At 48.1% G+C, this 9,369-nt stretch overlaps 1 long non-coding RNA gene across 2 annotated transcripts; it reads left to right on the forward strand.

Annotated features, from left to right (window-relative positions):
• The first annotated feature begins 3,314 nt into the window (after positions 1-3,314).
• Positions 3,315-8,747, forward strand: LOC108449534. Of its 2 annotated transcripts, XR_001865706.1 has the most exons (3): positions 3,315-5,126; positions 5,596-7,680; positions 8,450-8,747. It is a non-coding gene; the product is annotated as an uncharacterized LOC108449534 (long non-coding RNA). The 2 variants fall into 2 exon arrangements; XR_001865705.1 differs by having other exon boundaries at positions 3,320-7,680.
• The last annotated feature ends 622 nt before the right edge of the window (positions 8,748-9,369 follow it).

Below are 9,369 nucleotides of genomic sequence, written 5' to 3' on the forward strand. Positions count from 1 at the left end.
CTGCTGAACTTTGATCATGTGAGTCTTGTTGTTAATAAGTTACAAACTGACCTGAATGCTTTGCAGGAGCCAAAGGCAGCATGGGGGAAGTTCTCTGCTTTTCAGTAAGAGGCACTTTGTAAGAGTTACACCTCATCCCATGCCCATCAGCTTCATTAACTCAGGCAGCCCCTCCAAGCTCGGATTTCAAAATGGCTCTTGTATTAGTTTCAGGTCTGGGCTGATGCAGCCGGTTCTCCTGCTGCTGAAATGCCACTCTGCAGGTACACCAGCTTGCTGCTGACCTGGGGGAGCAGAGCTGCTGTGTCCCCTTTTGCCTGGGGAAATAGGGAGGGGTCATGGAAGAGGCATGGAGAGAGGCCAGAAGCTCTGCCACCGACCTGCTGCCCAGCAGGTCTTTCCCCTTTCTTTCCCAGGTCTTTCTGCTTTCCTCCAGTCTTTCCCCTTTCTCTGACTTTTTGAAGATGAAGGCCTTTTGCTTCTATGTGGCTTTTTGCTTTATCTGCTCTCACAGACTTCTCTTATTTGGTGGCTTTGGGAACAACTGCCTTGCTTCTGCAACTTACATGTTGCTGAGAATCTCTTGTCCATCAAACTCAGTATGAATGCTGATAAAGCACAAATATACTTTACAAGAGATGCTGAGGCTTCACTATGAAGCAGGAAAACTCAAAGAAGGAAGTGATGCTGTTTAGATTCAAGGTTTCTACCCTTTTTTCTTTTTTTAAGTAGGAATTTTACAGCTTTCTTTAGCAAAAATGTATTCCTGAACAAAGTGTGTCTGGAGACCTCCTTGTTGGTGGCCATAGAAGTTTTTTGCAATAACTTATTTAGAATTTATTTAAAATATACCAAATATAATGAAAAAAATAGGAAGAGAAACTGCACTTTGGGTAGAGCCTTCCTCTTTAATGGCACTCCTTAGTACCAGAAAATGTCAAAAACTGTTTTCCCAGAACAAGACTGAGAAATGGGTTTAGTTATATACTGCCTCCTCACCATCCCTGTCCCTTGTGGACACCCTCAGGCTCTGTCAGCAGCACCCCTACAGTAAGTGTCTTGGTGCTTGTTCCTGGACCCTGTTGTTTTGTGCCAGAGCTCCCAGCACTGCAGTCCAAACAGAGGAGCAGGAGTGTACTGGGGCTCCTTTGTGGTCTTAGGTGCTGTCCCTCAGGAACAAGCTTTTCCCTTAGGTTTGGACCTTTTCTTTCTTTCTTTGCTTATGTTCCATTTGCCATATTGTTCAAATGACACCCAGATCATTGCGGGTATTTCTGTGCGTGGCTAAGATTGGTTGTGTGAGAGATGTGCTGGTGGAGAGGAGCGAGACAGCCAAGGGTGGCCAGGGCAGGGACTGCACAAGGCAGCGTGCTGAGTCCAGATGAGCCATACCTCTCTGGGGCTCTCTCGCTGGAGCTGATCCATGTGTTACAGCTGGGACCAGGGAGCACTGTAGTCCTTTGGGAAGTGGTATGGGCGCCGTGGGGACACCCTGCTCCCTGCACTAGAGAGACCTGGCTTTCCCCTTCTTCTCTCTGTCCTGGTCATTCCAGTGCCAGCGTGCAGTGGCAGTGGGAGGAGAGCTAACAGTTTGCTGTAGCTGGGGGCGCTTGGCGATTACAGCTCTGCCCTGAGACAAGGCAATCTGGATCCTGCCACCAGCCCTGCAGGACTTGGGGGGTTGCAATGCTGCAGCCACAGACGTGGCTCGCAGAGAGGGTGCCACAGCCACTGCTTGACAGAGCAGTGGAGGTTTGGCAGAGGTATCTCTGCTGCTCCTAAGGCTGGGAGGGATACAGGCGGCGTGATGGGTGCTCAGTGCATCCCGATGTCCATGCTCAGAGACCTGCTCCCTCACTGCCCCTTCTAGCCAGTGGCACCAGCCCTTGATCAGTGACGGGGGGCTAGGGCAGCCCTCCCACGCTCCTCTGCAGGACCTGGTGACCATTCCACACCCGCCAAAGGCATCACAGGCGTCCATCTGTCCGCACTGCTCTGCAGCCCCTGCTCCGTACCTGCCCTCTGGGGCAGGAGCAGCGTGGGCCCGTGTGCCAGACGGGCACGTACGGCAGGGCCAGGGCAGGAGGCTTTCCGCGTTCGAGGGCTCCCTTCAACAAAGCCGTGTCTGTCCTGCTCCCACTATTTCTGCCTGTGCGGTTGGGGACCGGGGGGTGGAGGAGCACAAAGGACCCCAGACAATAGGGCGAGCGGGAGCATTCCTCACACCCATGGCGGCAGGCAAACGGGCTTTGTCTGCAGCCGCTGCCTCCCTCCGTGGCGGGGGCAGGCGCTGCCGTCCGTGCTCGCTGCTCCTTTGTTCCCTCGCTGCCTGCCAGGGGTGAGACAGGCAGGTGAGCGGCGGCGAGGCAGGGGGCTGGCGACGTGCGGCGGCGGCCGCATATTAATGGATTTCTCCAGCCTGTCGCTGGGTGTTTGACTTGATTCATGAGACTCCTCCGTCGGATGCGGCCGGCAGGGAGAGCGAGCAGGGAGACAGCTATTGTCTGCCAGGCCTGGGGCCCTGCCGGTGCTGCTCCGGCGGCTGCCACAGCCCCAAAAGCACTTCGCACCTTTGCCCCGCTGTCCGTCCCGGCCGGGGTGTCCGTCTGTCCAGGCCGGGGCGCGGTGGGACTGTCTGGTACCGCACCCCACGCGTGCCCCTGCGGCTGGAGCTGCGCTGGGGAGAAGGCAGGTGGGCAGCAGGCAGCTCCCCAAACACAGCACCTCGGAGTGCGGGAGCATCATGCCCCAGTCGTGGTGGGCTGTGTCCAGGCAGGGCTGCATCCAAGGGGGGCTTGTGCAACTAAAACCACTTCCATCCAGTGCCTCAGTGACACCAGAAAAATGCTTTTGGTGTTTGGTTGTTGTTTTTTGTTTTTTTTTAATGGCTGCTGTAGGTGCCACATTACATTTTATGACTGGCTATAATTTTTAAACAAAGCAAATAGGCAGCTGGTGGACAGGTATTAACCAGGCAGCAGTCAGCCTGTCTTGACAAGGCTGATTCAGGTACAGCATTTGATAATGCTCATGTGGGAAGGGTGTGGATGATAATCCCAGAGGAGAAAAACAAACTGGATAGAGTGCACTCCATCATGCTGACAAAGACCTGAATTGTACATGCTGGGGTGCAAATAGGATTGTTTGCATATTCAGCTGACTCGCTCTTCCCTTTTCCCATCCCCGAACATAGGTGGTGCCTGAGCTCCTTGGGGAGCTGTTTGAGTTGGGGGGACAAATGTGTATGGGGGAGGGGGGTAAAGGAGCATGTGGAGGAGGAATGAGAGCAGAGAGGGTGCTGATTTCAGGGGCTACAATAGAAAGGGCCTAGCTGGTGGGGAAAATGCTTCGGGGATAGGATTTATCGGACTGAATATAGGAAGCTACAGATAAGCTTGTCTGACAGGCTTCCTTTTATATCCCTGACATGCAGTTTATCCCACTCTGAACTAGACATTTGCTCTCCAGAGCAAAATAAAGGTCCAAGATTTGATTTCTTTTTTTTCCCTTTCTTTCTTTTTCTCAGCTGTCAAGGGATAAAGCTGAACTGAGGCGGGGAAAGGAGCATTTATTCCCAGTGGGTAAAGAGAGGAAGGCTGAAATGAAGGATTTTCTCCAATGATAGCACTCCCAGAGCAGCAAACCCCACCTCTGAGTTTCCAGTAAATCTGCAGGGAGTACAAAGCAAACCAATCAAGAAATGTCAAGGTGTATTTGCTGTCCTACTAACCTGGTGCCCCATTCCCTCTCTGGCACATGCTGCTGGGACACAAAGGTGCATCCCAATGCTGTGTGTCGGGGAGGGAGCATGGCTGTGAGCCCAGCTGGGGCAAGGTGACCAAATGGCTCCCAACTCCTGCTCTCCAGCCATCACAGAAAGGGGGTGCTGGAGGTGAGCTGCCTGTTTTGGGAACAGTGGTGCTTGGGGTCTGTGCCAGTCCTTTGTACCATGCTCTCAACGAGGCAGAAATCCAACTGTAAAGAGGAACTCACACACACTTATCTGCAGCTGAAGCCAAGCAGCTTATGTTAGAGATCACTTAGACTTGACTGCTGTCAAATACTGGCTGCAAGTGAGATGGGTTTCCTCAGTGCTATATTTTACTTGGTGGCACATCTAGAACTTTTGGAAAGAGCTTTCTGAAATAAGCTCATCTTCAAGTTTTTTGCAGGTGTCTTTTTTACTTTTTCTTTTTTTTTCTTCTTCTTATAAAGAGAATTGGGCAATGACAGAATTTTCATGAAAGTTACCTCTTATTCTCTTGCTTCATATCCCAATGAACTATAAAGGAAATGCTGATAAATTTGGTATATTCCCCATCTAATGTTCCTCTGTGCTGTCCTCAGAGCATGTCCTACCCCTAGTTGCTCTGTTAACTTGTCTCTGCTTATAACACTCCGTACATAAAACACAACTGGGCGCTTTTTGCTCTGATTAAAATCATGCTGTGCAATAGGAAATACAAATTAGCTCTGGTCTTTGGGCTCCTGACAAGTTTCCAGTGCCGCTTTCAACACCACAGAGATTGTGTAACTCCATCTGTGCGTGCTCTGTGTGGTGACGTCTCCCCCTCCGTCATGAGCTGGGCTGGCTGCCACTCATCCAGGTTCAGCTATTAATACTTCAAGCAGCTTTTAGAACTGAAGGAGGAAGAGATGTTGCCAGCAGCTGGGTGAAATGCAGAAACCAGCTTTTCCTTGCTAGGGGACTGTGTGGGAAGGGTTAAAAGAAGAAGGATTTCCTAGGTAATTCCCTCAGTCTTGATGTTTGTGCAAATACCTCCCTCTTCAATGAATGATTGAGGAACTCAGCACAGGAGAGCCAATGCTTCAGTACAAGATTAACCCCTGAAGGAAGAGCACAGTAGCCTCTTATTCAAACTAGAGCTTAAGTTTGTGCTGCCATGAAGCGCACGGCACTTTCCTGCCTTCTCCAGGGATTCAAGCCAGGCACACTGTGTTACATCATTTCAGTGTTGCTCACAGAAGGGCTGAGGCTCCAGCTATCGTGTCATGTTTTCAGCAGAAACCTGTAAGTCTCGGCGACTTCCTCTGAGGATGCTGAAGCAAACAGTGCCCAGACCTGTGAGTGAACAAGTTGCAAATGACATCGCCAGTTTGAAACGGTGCGTGGGCACGACGTGGGCGAATGTTCCCTGCACTGGGTGTTTTCTAAAGGTCTCTGAAGCATGAGGCATGACTGAATGACTTCTGTTTTCTTTAAATGATGAGTGGGAGAATTTTGAATCGTTGGTCTGCTTTTATTTTTGTTAAACGTGTGTGGGCTGGCAACATGACTCAGTATTTTCTCTGCAGATAAAAAGATCATACTGCCAATTCTGGGTATATTTCTGACAGCTTCCTACAGAGAACTGGAACACTTTTTCAGTCCAGAGCTTTGCTTTTCGGTAGCCTTAAGCCTATTGATGTGAAAATAAGTGATTTTAAAAATGAGTGTTTTGCCAAAATGTACATAAATACACTGAAGAAATGACCAAACATGGGGAAAGTCCCTCTACCTCCATGTTTTCCCAACAGTTTATCTGATTTTTTCACGGCCATCAATGTCTGATTTTTCTTTCTGATTCTCCCTAGCCTCAGTTGCTGCTGGGCCATCTCTTTGACTGCTGGATATCATCTCTGGTGTTTATTTAGCCATCCATGTCCTGCTGGGTGACAGCCACCATCCTGTGACTGATGGCTGTGAGTTGTCCCCACCTCCAAAGAGACAAGTAGGCATATTTGTGGGTGCATGTATGTAGTTCAGGCAGAAGTCCCCAAAAACTCCCCTTTCTCCCTTCTGGCAACCTCCCTGCCCCGCTTTCCCTTCTTCATCCTCCCTTTATGCCATGTACAGTGTATGGTGTGTGCTCTGGGAGATACACAAAGCCAGCCATGGGCTTTGGATGCTTTCATTGTGCGACAATGAGTGCCCTCTTCTCCCATGCCCTCTTCTCCACTAATGTGCAGTGTGCTGGTGGTTATGTCTTTGATAAGAACAGGTTTCTTGCTAAGACCCCCACCTGTAATCATAACTCAACATTCTAGAGCTACCAATAAACCACTTTTCCCTGCTGATAGCAGCCCTCAGCCCCGTGGACCTTGCTGAAGGTCTGTGAATGGCTAGAGAATAACAGACTAACAGATGAAAGATGTTGCACAGCAAAGGTTATCTGTGAAGATGATGTGCCTGTAGATTCCTTCTGTAGAGTGTGCAGAATGAAATGAATTCCATACACTCTGCTTATTTGATTGCTAACTTCAACCACAGAAGAATTCCCACATTCAGTCCCTAGGAATGGCCTTGGCTAATGTGACCTCTACTTAGCACCATGACCCAAACCCCACTGTGATCCTGACTCTATACTGGCCCATACAACAGTGAGCTGTACCTGACCCATACATGCACAAGCATGTATTACAGTACTAGGCAACTGTATCATCTTCCTATCATTCCAGTTCCTCAGTCCCAAGATCTTCTTCCTGTTCTTGGTGTTTTTTGCACCTTCCACTGTCCACCCATGGCAATACTTCACCCCGAGCTTAAGGCTGAGCACATCCATCATCCCTACAGACCTCATCAGAAGCCACTTGAAGTGGTTGACTCAAGTGCCTTTGCACATTTATCTCATAATGATAAGAAACAGGTGGCAGGCCTTATAGTTTCTCCACAATCTTCACATTATTCAGGAATAATCCTACACTTTAAGCCCTTTTTACCCCACAGCCTGATTCTAGCCTTAAGGATAAACTATCAGCCAGCATTCCTTGAAACACAAGCAGAAGCACTCTGCCTTACTGAGTACCAGCACTCAGGCTTGCCCTGAAGAGCAAGAGGTGGTGCTCTTTAGTCCTTGGTGTCCCAATCTCTAACCCTGACTTCAGAGTCTGAAGAGCTGATGCTCTTTACTTACAGTCCTGTACTTCTGAGTGCTAGAGTCACTCACCCCTGCCAGCCCTAGCCCAGACTGTGTTTCTAATGGTTTTGCTGGAATCTAGGCACAGAGATGGAAGCAGCCACTGGGACTTGCTTGGTGTACAAACTGTAAGTTGTGTTTTTCAGAGGTTGTGCTTGATGGGGCAGAGCATGGTTTGGTGGATTTTAGGGTGGAAAGATTATGTTTGGGCACGGCTTGAAGGACTAACTGGCTTGCTCAGCTGCTAAGGGGATGGTAGGCTGGGTACAAAATGGGGCATGGGGGACTGTAACAGTGTCTGTACATCAGTGAGCGAGCAGGGAGTCATGGTGTGTGGCACTGATCACTCTCCTTTCCTAAAACAAGCTTCACTGTTCCTGTCTTCTTACTTCTCACTGCCCTTCCACTGGTTCTTCACCACTGTCTCCAGCTTTTTTCCTCCAGCCTATGGATTTCCAGAGCTACCTGCTGCTCTAGAGTTGGTTCTCCAGCCCTTCCACGCCCTGTGTCATTGCTGTCTTGCCTGCTTTTGGCAGCCAGAGCTCATCCAGAGGCCGAGCATATGAACCCTATGTTGCCTATTAGAAGGCAGTCTGCTGACTGTATTTCACGTTGGTGTGTCTTGCTGGTTAGGAGACAAGAATGGAGAGTGCTACAGCCCCAGGTGTCTTCAGGTGTCATTGTGTTGCTGTGAATAATGAGCTTGCTTCTGAAGATTTTTGGGGATTGGCCTTTAAACTTGCTTCACTTATTTACACTGAAGGTAGGTATTGGAATTTTTTTGTTTCTGAACTGCATTTAATAAGACTGTCATAGAAAAGCTCTCATATTTCTGGGAAGAATACTTATTAAAAGAGGTTTTGTAATTGTTATGGTGTGCGGCCCTCAGCTTTCCTGAAATTTTGCTGTGTTACATTCAAATATAGTCTAGTGTGAGAAGCTTGGACTTCGAACTTTGAAAGAAAGCTTGGAAAGAGAAAAGTTAACAGCAGGTCAGACTGAGGGAGGTGGAGCTGCCTTATGCTGCTTTTTCTCCAACAGATGAACTTGGTATTCCCCGCCTGCTTAAGGAGTGCCTACAGTAGACTGAACCATCAACACACCTTGTGCTGACATAAATCACAGTGGCAAAACGATATTGCTTGTGGCAGTAGGCAAAGTGCTTATTAAATAGTGAGCATTACTTTGCATGCTTAAGATCACAACTACTCTCTTTAAAAAAAAAAAAGTTTTTTCCATAATCAAGGCCAGTGAAGGGCACAGGGTGCTGAGACCAGCCTGCTTCCTCATTCTTTGCACTCTCACTGATGGGCTGCTTTCCTCTGTGTCAAGTGAAAACTTCCTCACCCAACCCAGTAGTGCTGCACTCACCCTGAGCCCAGTCAGGTCTCCTCCCCATGTAGCACGTCTGGCAGCCTCACCCCATGTCTCCCGGGAATACCCACCCTATTCCCATGTGCCTTACCAAGGTGTTCAACGGGTTTGTCGCTTGTGGACACTTCCTGATACGCAACACGTGTGCATTTTTACAGCCAATTTGGATCAAGTCATCACTCCAGCTGGTAACTGCAGCTTCCAGATAAGACTGACCATGTGACAATGTAAGAAACACCCAATTAAGGAGCAAGGAATTGTCCATTTTCAGACTTCAGAGTGGCTACATACACCAACACTTTGTTGCACAGACACAGAATAACAACTCTAACTGGAACAGTTCTCTTGGTAGTCGTTACACTGCCTGTAATTGTTTCTGCAAGAGTTTGCAGGCCTTACCATCCTGGGTGTGCCTTTGAATCAGAGTAATAAAGGGAAACACTATTTTTAATGAGAGAGCCTTTTGGTATGTATTATTTCTTGAAACTCTGAAATCATCATTTGTTAACTTACTGGTGTTTTTTGCCCCTAATAAATTTTACATCAGCTTTTTAGAGGACTGCTGGGTCTGTGGCCACATTTAGAGTTGCTGAAATACTGGGATGTGTTGGAAAACTAAAGAGTACTGAAACATCCACAAATAATGTTCTGCAGGTCAGAACCTTGTGCACTTTCTAAATAGGTCAGGGTTTGGTTTGAGAATCTGGTGTTTTTTGAAGATACCCTTTACACTTCCTTTATTTCTCTGTTTCGTTCTCCATTCACAGAGTCTGCATGCTGGATTTATTTGTTTTACATTTCTTTGCTGTCCATTTTGCTGCCAAATCATCATCTCGTGTTGCTTGTCTTATATAAATGTTAACATTAGCAAGCTTTACAGTAACAGTCTGGAAAGGAAACATTTACTTCTGAGCTTCCCTCTGCTAAACAAACCTACAGCGTTTGCTTTTTTGTGGCTACTGGTGGTTAAGGCCATGGGTTGTAAAACTGTAAGGCTGTAGGCAGTGTCTATTACAGTTATGATCACTGTAACATGCACTTCAACATATTTACCGTTTCGCTTTTAAATTGGTACATT

This window comes from Corvus brachyrhynchos, unplaced genomic scaffold (genome assembly GCF_000691975.1).
Source record: "Corvus brachyrhynchos isolate BGI_N302 unplaced genomic scaffold, ASM69197v1 scaffold209, whole genome shotgun sequence".
NCBI classification, from domain to species: domain Eukaryota; kingdom Metazoa; phylum Chordata; class Aves; order Passeriformes; family Corvidae; genus Corvus; species Corvus brachyrhynchos.